At 42.0% G+C, this 15,989-nt stretch overlaps 1 long non-coding RNA gene across 2 annotated transcripts in view; it reads left to right on the top strand.

Moving 5' to 3' along the window:
• Positions 1–14,050, top strand: part of LOC117832578 — a 53,677-nt gene extending 39,627 nt beyond the window's left edge. The window contains exons 3-5 of one of the 2 annotated variants that reach the window (XR_004635205.1): positions 11,467–11,581; positions 12,814–12,927; positions 13,528–14,050. This is a non-coding gene — a long non-coding RNA (uncharacterized LOC117832578). Of the gene's footprint in view, positions 1–8,186; positions 8,536–11,466; positions 11,582–12,813; positions 12,928–13,527 lie in introns of those variants that run through there. The other variant, XR_004635206.1, reaches the window with a different exon arrangement.
• Positions 14,051–15,989: the final 1,939 nt, after the last annotated feature.

The following is a 15,989-nucleotide window of genomic DNA, read 5'->3' as shown; positions in this document are numbered from 1 at the left end:
AGGGATGGTGATGTTGTTTCATTGGGGTTTGCTCCACGGTTCAGAGAGGGCCTCTGTCTCCTCCGGAGCCTCTTAATCCATCACACCTCCTGTGGCCCTGGATCCGACGCACTCCAGTGTCCCCCCTGACCATGGCTGGATCTGTGCTCAGCCCTTTAGTGCATGTCTGCTGTTCTCTTCCCCCCTGTTCTCACCCTCCTGTTCTCTGTCGGAGAGAGTGGCAGGGTTATCATCAGTGCCTCTGGCAAGATGGACATGTTTTCATACATGCTCCACATTCAGCCTTGTTCACAAGTGTGTGTCTGTCACTCACAACTGAGAGGAAAGACTTGGTCCTCCTGGCATGTTAGGTTGCCAGTCTCACCGGATTTTTTTCTGCCATAAATGTTAGAAACACTTTTTTCTCAAGTGAGCCTCAGCAGCCGAAACTCCAAAATATCTCATAACTGGAGACTTGGAATCACTTCTGACATGTGATCCCTGTGTGTGTGCTGTTTTCTGGCTGTGAGTGATGTTTGGAAACGAGAGTCAGCTACTTCACTTGATCAATCTTGCTGATCCCTTGGATGCAGCTGCACACGCTCCCTGCGAGCTTTGAATGGAATCTGACCTGATAATGAGCGGGCGTCATTAACCCTCTGTCAGATTTTCGACCACAGTCGGAAGGATGAGGGTGGTGCGGTGTTAAAATAAGCACAGGGTTGACTCTGAGCGGCGGAAGAGCGAGCTAGCATGTGGGCGTTTGATTTACGTTCAGACTTGCGTCACGCATACGCTCAAAGCAACACTCTGCCATTTAGCCTGGGATCTTTGGCATGTTTTCACACTTTGTAGTGTGTCCCTCTAAACTCTGCAGCCCGTCTCTGTACCTCACTGTTTCTCTCGCTGCCTATTGTCACACAAGGTGACCCTCGAAACACTCCAGGAGCCCTGCTGGGCATCCCAGCTCTTTTCTGCAGCAGCCAAATCACACAGCTCCACCCCCAGTCTACCTGGTGGTGGCAATTCAGCATCTACTACCCCATTTTTTCCTTCCCAGCAGGAACCACAGCCTAAAGGAAGAGGCTAGTGGGTGGTTTGTGTATTTGATGTTTCCCTTTCAATTTGCAAGTTAAAGGGAATGTAGATGAAGTGGCATTGTGTGTGTGTGTGTGTGTGTGTGTGTGTGTGTGTGTGTGTGTGTGTGTTTGTAAGTGATTGTGTCCTTGCATGTAGAATGCGTTTCTGGTTTTTTGTGTGTTCGTCTATTATGAATTGATGTTCTCTTTTTGAGAGTCTCAGCACTAGCTGTAATGAATTCCAGAAGGCTTTCCATCTCTCTGTTCTGTCGCTCTTCACCTCCTCTTTCACAGCAGGCCTGGTCGCCTCAAGTCCCTGCCATATGGCCGTACTGAAGCAGTTTTGGGATAAACTTCATACAATTCCATTGATATAAGGGCTTATCATCACCACGAGCAGCTATAGAGCTGTGTGTGCATAATGAGAATAGAACAAGTATGTAAAGTTACCTTATGTGCCTTTAGACTTAATAATTATAAAACTAAATCTAATTAAATGAAGCCTTTCAGGGCAGAACAGCGCCTGCATATGCCTTGTAGGAAAGATTCAGCATTGTCACTATTTATAGGGAAAGTTAAACACAGAGCTTTGTTTTTCTATTCTGCTCTGATGAGATCGTTTCAGCTGAGATCAGAGAGGGAACCTTCAGGAGACACAAGGTTAGAGGGTGCACCAAAGGTCCCTGAAAAAACTGAGTCTCAGTTCAAAGGCCGAACACGTGGAAAGTAAACCCGTTCATTTTGCACCGTCTCCAGGCAGACGTACAGGTTGGGATTTCAGTGCAGATGTCATGTGCATCAGCAGCTACTCAGACTGTCACAAGCACAGATGGAAAAACAAATGAACAGAAATGTGTCCTCGAGTGTAAATATGCATTGTAAGCTGTTCACATTATCAGATTTGCAGATGGAGGAAGCATATGCAGCGTAATATATGCTCTCACTCTGTAGAATATACAGATGGAGTTCATTTCACAGCATTGGCGTTATGACACCGTGCGCTGGGTGTCATGTGTGCGGCCTGTGATGTGGTTACTGTATGTGACGGAGCGGTCAGGATCTGGACAGCTGGCCTGGCAGCCTCCACCCCTCACACTGACGGAGGGGAAGGCAGATGCGGCTTCACCTCGCTTAGCTCTTGTTTATACAGAGGAAGTCGAATCTATCTGTCTGTTGGTTTGTCAGACTCTCCTCCCTTGCGTGTTGAGGTGTGTGACAGAGAGATGGAGAGAGATGGAGGCTGGACTGGCAGAGTGAGAGCACACTGTCTTTGTAATGAATATAAATGGGCTCCGGGTCTCACTCTCTGAAAACAGGCACGGGGCGGCGAGTGTGTGGGTAGGAGACGGCCCCTCCTTCATCCCTCCCTCTCTGCTCGCTCACACACTCGCGGCATTGTACACACAGAACACGCACCATCATACACATCTGTCTCCTTCTTAGTTTTGTGTTGTCTGCTCTGTGCTTCTAAAGTCTCAGTTCATCCAAACGAGCTGTTAGTGAGACTCTCAGCACAATAAAACTTCAGCATGGAGTTGTTGGAGTAAATGAGTTTAAAAATAATGTGTGTTTGCAGAAAAATTAAGCTGAAATTCTCAAATTCAGTTTCATGGCAGGCCCCAATTAAAATGTTGTTGTCAACTTGTTCTTGTTAGTTTTTTACACTGTTGCCCTCTTATCATTTTATGTATTTATTTCTTTTAGAAGCCGGCAGTAAAAGGTCTGATTTCCAGGAAAGACTAAAATAAATAATAGTAACATTTTTGACACCACAATAAAGACAAATAAAGAACCTTTATTGTAAACCTTTAACATGAACATCTTACAAGCCCAGGCTGAGCAAGATGCCTGTTAGCAACAAGGCTAACAGTGGAAGCAGTGATGATTTGAAATGTGTCTGAACCGGCACTGAGACGGTCCACTGACATGTTGTTGAACGCTGGTTTCTTGTGGCTACTCATAGCAGCTAACAAGCTAGCTACCTCTTACATTTGTCAGTTACACTTGAATTGAAATGTTTATTGCAGCACAACTTTGTTTGGCATCATCACTCCTTGCAGATTTTTTCAACATGCAGAACTTCGAGGACCCCCTAACGAGACCCTGCAGGTTGTCGTGGAATTTTCATGATTATATATATATGTATGTAAGATTGTATTCTTTCTGTCTCAATGTCAAGTTAGAATAACTTGATTGCTATGTCATCTGTGATGGGTGAGATAGTGTCAGAGTAGTAGTCAAGGTCTCTCCCCCTGCTCCCGTCTTTATCTTTGTTTCATGGCTGACATACTGTCTCCAGAAGTTATCTAACTTTAGTGTCATCTTCGGAGGGAATAAATACCACGCCTGAGGATTTGTCTGGCAGAACTGACTTGGCATTGCACTGCACTCTCCTGCCTGTGTACTGTTATGTTATTTCTCCTTGATCAAGTTCTACATAAACTATTTCAACGTAAGCCATCCGAGTCTCCTGAGTCTTCTGTGTCCAGTGTCCAGTTTGTTGCTGAATTCTATCACACAGGTGGATGCTAGTTGCAGGATCCGAAGCAGGCCTCAACCTTTAGTCTTTCCCTGCCTTCACCTTCTTCTCTCCCTGCACTGGATCTGAACTGTGAACCACTTCGATGACAGGCAGCCATCCACCACAGGCTGGATTTTTTAGGTCCTTTCATTTCACCATTTTGTCATGACACTTCAAAAGCTCTGACTACAGAGTCAGGAAATCATTTCATTCCCGCCTCACACAGAAAGTCCCTGGTGGGGAATTGAACCCAGCTCCATATTACTAAAAGGTGGCATTCCTAACCATTGCACCACAGGGCTGCAGTGCTCCAGTTTTCAGGTCTTTTTATTCAACCGTTTTGTTATGATAGATCAAAAGCAAAGGTCAGACAGGATGAGGGAAGCATTTAAATTCCTGACACACACAGATAGCCTCTGTCCAGGATTTGAACCCAGAATTATTTCACTGAAAGGTGGAAGTACAATCCAGCACACCATTAGTCAGCCTATAATCAGGAATCAGATTACATGTAATCAGATTACTTTTCCCAGAGTAGTCAAACTCAACTTTTACTCCTCTCCAATGTTTAACTGTGACCTGACAAGGGACTGCAGATGTAAATTAGCTTTAAGCTAACTCTGGTACAATGCATCAAATGGTGACACTTATGTTTAATATTGTACATCAGATGCCAATCTCCTGTCCCGCATCACCAAGTCCAAGCACCACACCTTGGGGGACAGAGCCTTTGCCATTGCTGCCCCAACTTTCTGTAACTCTCTCCCTCCAAACACCTGCAACTCTGACTCACTTCAATCATTTAAAAATCACCTCAAGACCTTCCTGTTCAAAAAAAGTCTACAATACATAACCTTTGCTCCCGCCCCACCTCTGTCTGTGCTCTGTTTTATTTATTTGCTTTATTTTTATTTTTATTTTTCTGTAAAGCGACTTTGAGTACCATAAAAAGCACTGTACAAATCCTATCCATTATTATTATCATCATTACATGGTCCCTTTATAAATAAAACAAATAAATAAACTTGTGTCTAACTCCACTCTACCGCCTGTTTTACCCCCCTATGCCTCTCCTTTAAAGCATCCAGTCATAGCTGAATTTTGAATATCTGATTAATATCCTTTTTTTTGCCTGTTGTGTTTTTTCTGTCCTCTTCTTGGAATCTTGTCCATGATCTCAGAAACCAAAGAATAATCCTTACAATAGAAAAAAAAGGAGCTCTTTTATACTGGATCAACATGCAGGCTTGCTAGTTGTACCTAAAATCTCTAAAAGTAGTGTGGGAGGTAGAACCTTCAGTTATCAGGCCCCTCTCCTTTGGAATCATCTACCAGTCAGGGTCCGGGCGGCAGACACCCTCTCCACTTTTAAGAGTAGACTTAAAACTTTCCTTTTTGATAAAGCTTATAGTTAGAGCTGGATCAGGCTTGGACCAGCTTTTGTCATGCTGCTATAGGCCTAGACTGCCGGGGGAACTGGCACACTGACACACTGGGATGCTAGCTCACCCTCTTCCCCCCAACCCCTTCATCACTTACTTTAACTCTGCCGATCTGGACTCCAGCTGATACGGACGTGCTGGACTCCAGCGGCAACAGCTTCTACGACTCGTCTCATCACTATCACCTCTCTCTCTTACTCCCCTCTATCTGTCTTTCCAGACCCAACTCAGTCGAGGCATGATGGCTGTCTAACATGAGTCTGGTTCTGCTCGAGGTTTCTGCCTGTTAAAAGGAAGTTTTTCCTCACCACTGTAACTAGCTAAATACTGCGATGTGCAATGCTCATGGTGGATTAAGGTGGGGTCAGACTGAGTCTTACCCTGTCTTGGTGTTGGGTCTCTGTTCATAATTTGACATAGAGTGGTCTAGACCTCCTATGTTTGTAAAAGCGTCTTGAGATAACGTTTGTTGTGATTTGGCGCTATACAAATAAAGATTGATTGATTGATTGATCACAACGATGATTCGCTTTCTGCAGAAACCTTGTATCTCCATGTTATATCATTTTTAATACTGCCTGTAATTACTACTATTTAAACCATTTGTAACATTTATATATCTAAATTTGTATTCTATCTTTATTTATATACTTTTAATTTAACTTGATTGTACTTATGACTGAGTTACTGCAACAACCACATTTCCCCCTAATAATAAAGTAATATCTTATCTTATATAATATATATTTTTTGCATTAGTCAATGCTCTCTATCTTCCTTTATACCCATCAGTTGGCTTTCTAGGACTTGACGGATGAAAATAATTTTAAAAAAGCTTGTGGTTTAATCATATGGAGTGTTTATTTACAGGAAAAACATTTGTATTTACTTACTGGAAAGTAGTGACATCAGAAATACAAGGTCTCTGCCTGACAGTGCCGTTATGTTTGTTGGGTTATATTAATGAATTAAACAACCATCGCTGCTCCTCTGGGGTCAAGAACGACGACATAATGTAATAGAAGACGCAGCCTTGCAGAGAGAGTTGTGTTTGTGACACTCAGAATGTATAGTTGTTATTTAGACTTGAGGATAAACACTGACCTTACAGTGCGATACGATAACACAACATCCTTCAGTAATTGTGTTCTTTACAATGTCATTCTCTGCGGGGTCTTTGTATACATTGATGCAATGTGATCGCCTGTATTAGATATTCAGAGTCTCCAGTATCAGTAAGTTTTCTCTCTTTCTGTCTCTAAGCACCTTTACTCACATCCTTATTCCCTCTGCTTTTCATCCAGCCTACATGCTGCAGAAGGAGCAGCAACACACACTCCCTTATCTGACGCACAGGACCTCCTCTACCTCCTGACTTTGTCTTTTAATTGGCCTCAGGGACGACAGTCTTTGTGAATCTCTCCCCAGCATACTCTGCAACGTGACAATATTTATTCTCTGTATGCCATGTGCATTATCACCTATTAGCTGTTCTCCCGTTCATGCTGTCATCGTCAGATTCCCATGACAAATGAACTGTCTGAAGCCATTCCTTCTGAGGAAGTCCTATGATTAGCACACATCTCCTGCATCTCTGTGAGCTGTTATTGCTGCTTTGCTCTTGATGTTGTCATGAAAAGGAATTGGGAAAAAAAACAAAAAACATCTTCAGCTTTATTCTGGTTAAGTGTCATCTGGGTCTATTTAGAAAGCTGTGAGGCTGTTAGCAGCGCTGCCAGTGTTGTCATGTTATCTTAAATTGAAACCTTGTGATTACTTGGCATTTCTGGTGCTCTTTAAGGGACAGGATGGAAAAAAAAGGTACTCTGTAAATCGTGCTTTAAATATGCAGTGAAAAAAGCTGGAAGGATGACACACACACACAGAAACACACACACAGAAACACACACACACACTATACGTGCAAGAATCTGCGTTTACGACCCCGCTCACTCATATAGACTATAATTAATTGCCAGGAAGTCTCAGGTAATTTAAATTGCAAATCAGTGCAGCCTTGTTCCCCCAACTTTTTTTTATGATTAATATTTTATTGTCTTAGTGAGCGAAAATGCCAGCAGTGTTTTCATCAGATACAAATCACACAAAAGAAGGGAAAGAGGGGCACCAGATTGAGGACCGAGGATTGGATGCAGGACTCCTCTGTTAACGTTAATGAAGTCCTGTCTGGGTCTAGTGCTGTCGAGGTCTCCCCTCCTCTCACAAAGACAGAGGTCTCTCTCCCCGTTTTCTCCCCCTTCTCTCATTTCTTGGTCTGTCTCTCCCGACTCTCGTTTCTGCCAACTTTTTCCTCAGGTCCTGAACTTCTCTTTCAATCAGCCACTAATTAAGCAGCGTGTTGGAAGGGTTTCTTTGGCAGGCCAGCTTGGGGGGACTCTCAGGTTCAGCGAGGAAAGCAGGATCGTGAGACCTTTTGGTGAGTCAGGTATGAATTAAGGGGAGACGGGCAGAAGCAGGAACCGGCAGTGGAGGAATGAAACTTTGAAACCAAAATGCCTCAGTTTATTTTTCATCTGGATTTTTCATCCCACAAGACCACTCATGAAGCTCAAGACTACAAATTAGACAACATAGAGCAGTTTACTGTGAGTAAGAGAGACGTTTAGAGGCGACCTGACCGGCATTTTAAAACCAAAAAACCTCAGATGCACGTCCTCATAAAATATAACTTTGACCTTTCTGAGCCAGCGCTGGCTTTTGAAAGCATAGTGTGACCTTGTGTGTGTGTGTTTGTGTGTGTGTTTGTGTGCAAGTTCAGACTGGCAGCTTGAGATGAAAGTCTTAAGTCTTCCACTTCACTCAGAGCCGCGATGGACGGGTGCAGCCTGCTGGAATCAGATGGCTGGCACGGCGCTCTGCTCCTCTCAAAGCAAAACAAAGAGGAAACCACGCACAGACAGAGAAAGGCTTCCCCCCCTGTGAGGCAGAGCGCGCGCCGCTGCTGTGCTCTGAATGCTGAAACCTCCTTTAACAAATGAATCCAGATATATCCGACTAATCACAAAATACTGCTCCATTAGACTCTCCATAGAAGACTTTCTGTGATGTGGTCAAACCCTCACACAAGGTCACAGCCGTCATAGTAAGATGTGCCACTAGTTTAGAGATGGTGCCTTTAATGACTGTGTTTCTGTGTCCCTGCAGGGTGCTCGCAGCGAGCTGTGAGTCTGGAGGTGCAGTTGTACTGGATCCATCCCTCTGCTGCTCTGTCCACACCAGGTGTTGTTTAAAAGGCAGCCAGCAGGGACTGATTGTTGGGCCATCTCACTCCAAACCTGGCTGTTAGTCAGACCCCCGCTCAGGTCATCTCTGTTTCAGTGCCAGAGTTAGAAACCTCTCTTCTCTGGGTTGAAATGTCTGTTAGTGCTGTCGCTGAGGGCTGTTGTTGTATCCCAGATGAGCTGGGAGTCAGATTCGGTTTTAAGATTTATAATCCTGAAAATACTTCTGTTGTGCTCACACCGGACGCCAATAAAACCATATGCTCGCCTTATTCATGCAGATTACAAAGCCTGAATATTTTAGATTTACTTGCTTAATTCGCCCAAATAACTCGCTCCATTTGCACGTCAAATTGCGTGTATGCTAGTACCCAAAGATGCATGGCCGGTTGTGCAAATTGAAGCTGTGCTAGCTAGCTTGGAAAACCGATAACTGTTACAAGTGACAGACAAATGTTTTTACAATTCACCAGATGATCCAACCGCCTCACTCACTTTCCTCCAAGCAAACACTTTTTGATTTAAAAAACAAAAGAAGGAAATTTTCCAGATTATTGAACCTCCACCGGTCCGTTCTTCACACCATACATCCCTGGAGGATCTCGAAGCTGATTGGCAGGGTTCCCACACGTCCTGGAAAAACTGGAAAACCTGGAAAACAGTTGACCAGTTTTCCAGTCCTGGAAAACACCTGGAAAATGGGAGAAAAAGTCAAATGTCCTGGAAAATCACACATTGTCCTGGAAAATTATTCCAACATGACTATGTGCGATCTAACAAGGTTAAAAAAACACATCCCCTTTCAACATTTGTGGCCATTTTTGTCATTCAGTTCTATTTAGGTCAATTTTTGCACTGATCCTCTGATTATTATTAGTATTTATTTATTTCAGTGATGCAGCTTCCAGAGTCCTTTGCTGGCTCTTTTGTTTTTTACTGAACTCATTTTATATTTTTTGAGAAAAGAGAAAGCTGAGATGAGAGTTGCCCATCATTGTTGCTTGGTTGCGCTAATAAAGTGAAGTGCTGTACATCTGTGGTTGCATTATTCTATAATCAATTTGCCATCATTTTTAAGCATGTAAGAGATTATTTCATGGATAGCCATAGACTGCATGTCTTCAATGTAGACTTCCACTGAGAGGAACATATTAGACTATTTAGGAACTAAATTTAGACTGTCATACCAGCTTGATCATCACTGAAAATGTTCTTGAAATGTCCTGGAAAATGATCTCTGGAAAAGAGTGGGAACCCTGGATTGGCCATCGCGATGCTAATCAGTTGCTGAAGGTACAAGTTTCGACTCTTCGCGATTGCAAAGTCATTGCAAATTTGCGTCACTTGTGCGTTTAACTTGTTCTATTTACACAATTCGTGCAGCACAGTTAGTGTCATTTGAGTTGCCACATAAGAAGTTCAGTCAGACAACTCACGTTTAAATTGTTTATTGTAGCAGCAAATACATATTCATGTTTGGCGCCCAGGCTCCGGCCTCATCACTCCTTGCAGATAAGTTTACATGCAGACTTTGAGGAGTGATGAGCAAAACATACTAAACACCCCCCGGAGCCTGCAGGTGGATGCCGGGGAGGCAGTGGGGATGAAGAAAATTTCAGTTTTCGCTCCATTTGCGTTTAATCCAAGCGGCAAACTCCGGTCTAAAAATACGAGTCCAATGCGGAAGTGTTCAAAGCTGCAGTTCATCGAGGGTCCGCTTGAGGCTGGCTCTGGAAGAACCGGGAGTCACATACACATGAATGGGAAAAAGCAGATCTTTACAGCAGAAATAAACATGTGTACAGCCTGGTACAAAAGACCAGTGTAGTCTGGATAGCTCATTTCTTGATCAGCTCTCACTGTGAGGGGGAAGGATTTTTTTCTAACGTGGCAATTGTGAAGATATTGAGATTACTAGTCTTCCAATGAGAGGCACAGCTGACTGTGGGAACACTGAAGCTGTTGGCTAGGAGGCTCAAACTCTGCTTCTTTACGTCACACTGGCTCCACAGCAGCAATATGGCTGCCGCCGCCGATTTGCCTCAAAACTGCTCTTCAGAAACACATGGGTGACGCCACAGATACTACGTCCATATTTTATACAGTCTATGGTTTATGGGGGCGGCAGTAGCTCAGTCCATAGGGACTTGGCTTGGGCACCGAAGGGTCGCTGGTTCCAGTCCCAGTATGGATGAAGTTTGGCAAGTGGACTGGTGGCTGGATAGGTGCTGGTTCACTAGCATGGGCACTGCCGAAGTGCCCTTGAGCAAGGCACTGACCCCCCCAACTGCTCTGGGTGCGCTGGTTGACGGCAGCATCCTCACTCTGACATCTCTCCCTAAGCATGTTCACTGCATGTGTGTGCATTTGTATGTATATACCAAAAAAAACTATGTCTAACATGTCCAAAAATAGCATGAGTGAAAAATTGAATTTCTCCCCTGGGGATCAATAAAGTACCTTTAAACAAAACACGTCTTTACATTGACTTCACGTGTAGTTTACTTGTGAGATATAATTGTATTTGTGCTTGGTGTGAACCCAACATTACACTTTTCTGTGTTTTCAGAGTTTGTGTTTAACTTTCAGTGGAGCTTAGTGTGAGCGATACAGCAGTCAAATAGAGTTTGTAATATTTTGTACATTTTAAGCTTTTTGATTCCCACTTTTTCCTCTCCTATTCCATCAATTGAAGTGTACATCTTTAAAAAAAAATATATTTTAATATTTGTGTGACTTCTGAATAATCCAAGGTTGGAACAAATCACATGTGGAGTTTTTTCAGGAACTCTGTTTTTCCTAATATGTTTCCCACAAACATGGGTGCCATTTAAAGTGCGTTCTCTAAAGGTTACCTCTGCTGTGAAAATTGTGTTTGTTTCAGTCATTGCAGAAGAGGCTTTGCTACTTCAGGCATCACTTCCCTGTTAAGAGCTGAGCTAGATAAAGTATGTCATTGATGATGTCCGTTTTTTCATCTCTTCCGAGTCTTGGCAAAATTGTGCTGTTTTTTCTTCTGCCACTTTTACAATATCCTTTCTTCTTCCCTCCCGTTTGTTGTCAGTGTTTATTAAGATGAAAGGCAGTTTTGATGTGCGGTTTTGAAGTCCAGGCTGACCAAACATCACTTACCTATATAGGATAGATAAATATATAAATAAAGGAGATCTGCTTTCAGGCCTGGCTGTGTCTGCTTTGTGCAGATCAAAGTGGTGAAGTTCTCCTACATGTGGACCATCAAGGACTTCATCTTCTGTCATGAGAAGGAGATTAGGGAGGTCATCAGAAACTCTCCTCAGCAGCCAACAAACTCAACCGGTCAGTAAACATGAGGCATTGTTATCTGATATTAAAAATATAACAATGTTGCTACGAAGCTATCTTTACCAATATATATACACTACCAGTCAGAAGTTTGGAAACACCTTCTCATTCAAGGGTTTGTCTTTATTCTAATTATTGTAAACACTGTAGATTAATACCAAAGACATCAAAACTATGAAAGAACATATATGGAATTATTTAATTAATAAAAAAGTGTTAAACAAAGCAGAATATGTTTTATATTTTAGATTCTGTTGAAGTATCTGATTCAACCACATAAGATTAAGTATATGTTGCTAGTCTGTGTTGTTTAAAATAAGTCCAGGGACCCACAAGAATGAGTTACAATAGTAGGCTCCAGAAGTCTCTAGGAATGGCCTTAAAAAAGATCACCTTTGACCTAGGCAAATCTATGATTGACAGTGACAGCTGATGTCCTTGTAAATACTCAGAACCAGGAGTTCATAAACGGAGTCAAATAGCAGCTAACTTGAAACTTGTGTTGAAGAGTCCATATATGTGTATGTTTGGAGGACACCCTCATTCTAATTTGAGTGCACCTTCATAGTATTTAAGCCAGAACGTGGAGATAGAAGAGAGGCGACTTCATCTGGCCCGGTCGTCCTCCAAGCAGTCGCGATGCTTGTTACTGATGCTGATGCTGTTTGATTGTAAAAAATCTGATTACTATCCAAGATGGCCAGTGTCACGAAGTTCATTCTACATCTACACTTCACGGGCTGTTAAGATACAACACTGTAAAGTAGCCCCCTTTTTCCTTCATGACAGCTTTGCACACTCTTGGTATTCTCTCAGTCTGCTTCATGAAGTGGTCTCCTGGAATGGTTTCTAATGAACATGAGCCTTGTCAAGAGTTCATTTGTAGAATGACTTGCCTTCTTAATGTGTTTGAGACCATCAGTTATGTCGTTGAGAGGTAGGGTCAGTACACAATGGACAGCCCTATTTGACTACTGTTGTAATCCAGATTATGGCCAAACCAGATTATTTCATAGTTTTGATGTCTTCAGTATTAATCTATAATGTCGTAATTAAAATAATTGAAACCATTGAATGAGAGGGTGTGTCCAAACTTTTGACTGGTAGTGTATCTGGGCTTGGGACGTGCTCAGTACAAATAGTCCACCTCCCTATAGTCTGTATATCCACTGTTGTTCACTTAACAGAAGTTTAAAACAGACTTTGTAAAATTGGAATTGTCTCAGGAACATGAAGTCCAAAGATGGTGGTGCCATATTGGAAATTCTACTCCAACAAACTTCCAACAACCACAGAAACGGACGAAGAGGAGGAGCCAAAGCCTTGGCTATGATCCACCTGTAAGACAGATCACCTACACTCCTTATTATATGTAATTTGTCACATTTCTTTGCCTTAATATAACCAAAACAGAGTCATCCATTCCTCAGTTCTCTTATCAGGTAAGTTCATTTATTAATCATGCTTTGTTGTCCAGCTTTTTGTTATGTGTCAACATGATATGAAACAAACACACACCACTGACAGCTTTCCTCTCTCAGTACGCACAGCATGTCCCACCTCGCCTCCCACGGTTTCCCTTTTCTGTACGTGTCTGATCTTTTGACAACATTCATCAGCAGCAGCAGGTTTTGGGTTCTCTCACATCATAGTGTTATCCCAACAGGTGATCTGCATGTTGGTCAGGCATGTTAACAGACTGTAAACATGTTTCACTCTGCTTTGGTCTCTAATGGAGTCTCATTGGCTATTTGAGCCAACCCCAAGTGGACACTTTGGGAACTGCAGTTTTTTACTCTTCTGCAGGGGCTTCATGTTTTGGCACTGCATGGTTCACAATGATTGTCTTTATTTTATCTATATTCATCAGCTCTTCATTGCTAAGTTTGTGTAGATGTTGTTCTGTATACTGTTTAATAATTGTGTCTTTTCTATTAAAGGTGGATAGTCCTGCTGTTAAGAAGCCTTTCACTTCAGCACCAAAACACCAAGACAAATTCTTTGTACGTATAAACCACTGAGCATTAAAACTTATTATGATTCTGATTGGATCCACACACATGTAATAAACTCTGAATAAAATATACCTACACATACATAGCTAGTTGTTTAAACACACGTTCAGATAAAACATTGAAGCGCTCCAGCTCTCTGCTCGCCTCGCTTCTCCCGATGGAGTCAGTGAACGCGGGTCAACCCTGAGGGAAACCTTGAACACGCTGGAGGGATTATCATCCCAGCTGCCCGTGGAAAGCCTCAGGATCCGCCTGGAGGAGCTGAACTAAGTGGAGAAGGTGAAGAAGTGGAGCTACCTTCACTAGCCTGATTCCACTGGGATGTAGACGCTCCTCTTAATCTGCTGGGTTGAAAGCTGAATTGAAGAGTTTGTGATTTTGACTACAAATTAAATCACATTAACACATTGTCCTTGTTTGATGAAGTATACAGCAGGCTACATTAAGGTGCAATATTAATGTAGGGAAATAAGTTCTGTATCTCACACTAAAGCATGGCCTTACACATTTTGAGGGGGCTGGACGTAGTGACTGTATCCTTGGATGAAATAACACACAGCAGTGGGACTGGGATTCAAAGGTTACCTGCTTGTATAAGAAACTAATGTCCAGGTGCTATTTCAGAGAAGTTGGGCTTCTCTTCAAATCAGCCTACGTTGTTTTTAAGATGTTATGCAAACAGTCCACTCCGGCCTGTAAGTGCCTAAACATGCTGTCCAGCAGCTTCTACGTCTTATCTGCATGAACAAGTCTGACTGTTCATATAGAGCTGTGATTTATACCTCACTGTCAGGAGCATTATTACCTGTTTCTTGGATGAGATGCTTGTTAGAGAAATGAGCTCCAAAGTGCACTGCAGGTCAGCCCCACACTATCAGGCGTTGCAATAAGAAGGCACAAAATGTAGCATTAATATTGAAGTCATAGTGATAAATTAATGAGAACCTGTCAGAAATGTAGAGCTCGTTATCTACATGCAAGAAAAAACTACTATTAAATTGACAGCAGAGGTAAATGGGCATTATAACAAACTCTGAAATGTTCCTGCATATAGATCTTGTCTATTTTTCACTTAGCTTCCTGCAGAGTTTTGACTCCTTATGGATTGTACTTCCAAAAAATATATATATATATATACAGTTCATAGATTATGTTTTTTCTTGTGAGTCTAAAGAGCTTCTGCAGAGTTTGTTACTGTTTTTTCATGAAGTGTTTGTCTAGGTACAGAAAAAAATGCATATTTAGGTAATGTATGACACGGCCATCATACTGTGTTTCATGTTACAACAAACAAACAAACCATATGTTACAAATGCACGGTGCAGAGCTATGATTCGTCTGAGAAATTGCTCTCTGTACACATAAAAAGACTCTGACTCAGCCGTAGCATTGATGTACTGAACACAGCAAATCTTTTGAAGAAAAAAAAAATACCCTGGGTAAATTATATCCTTCATGCGCCTGATATATTTCTGTTTTGAAAGGAATTGGATGTATTTTGGCATTCTGAGCACTGCATCTACAGCAGCTGTAGGATTATCTCCTTTCATTTGAAGTTCAGGGAGGTTAGCAAGAAAACTGCATCCGTCAGAAGAAGATGTTTGTCAGATAATTGATGCTTTGTTAAAGTCTGGGCTATGTTACCACGTTGATACAGACTGAGTTAGAATGCAGAGGCAGAGGGGTTTCCTTTCTTACCTGTGTAGGCTTGACATCGACATATTGATATTCCCTATGCAATGCGTATATGTTGCTGTGTTTGTGTCTTTGAGTCTTTGGTCCGATAGGTTTGATCTGAGATGTCTGAGACTATGTGAAGTCAAATCTTTCACTATGGAGTGAATAAACAGAGCATGGTTCTGCTTTCAGCTTTCAAAAAACAACTTTTTAAAGCTCTGTCTTTCACTTTGCTTTAAAAGATACATTGATTTATACTGTAGTCTGTGTAGATATTTAATTTAATGCTTATCTGATAAGAACTTCTGAAAACTGAACAGGAAACATCTTGATACAAATGTGGGTAAATTATATTTATGTAACAAACTGTTTTGGTTGTTTTTAAATACTGTCAAACTACAACCACAATTAAAAAAAAAGTCTTGATTCTTTATATAATGTGAATAAAAACAACATTTGATGGTTTGCAAATCATTTGAACCCTGTTTTTGATTGGAAATAAAAACATAAATAACATAGACTGTATATATAATGGACAGCATCGCTCCGCCTTTTCCCATTGAACGCTTTTGAAGTCAAAACATCCCGTTCCAGAACGCTGACATCTTGTACATTTTTTTGCAGCCAGAGTCTGTGCAGTAGGGAATTTGTATGTTTCCACGGTCAAGCTGTCAATCAAAGCAAACCCGGATGTAAAACCAGTTTTTTAA

This window comes from Notolabrus celidotus, chromosome 20, assembly GCF_009762535.1.
Source record: "Notolabrus celidotus isolate fNotCel1 chromosome 20, fNotCel1.pri, whole genome shotgun sequence".
Taxonomy (NCBI): Eukaryota; Metazoa; Chordata; class Actinopteri; order Labriformes; family Labridae; genus Notolabrus; species Notolabrus celidotus.
The sequence above is the reverse complement of the archived record's forward strand: the minus strand, read 5'-3'. Positions and strand labels throughout refer to the sequence as shown.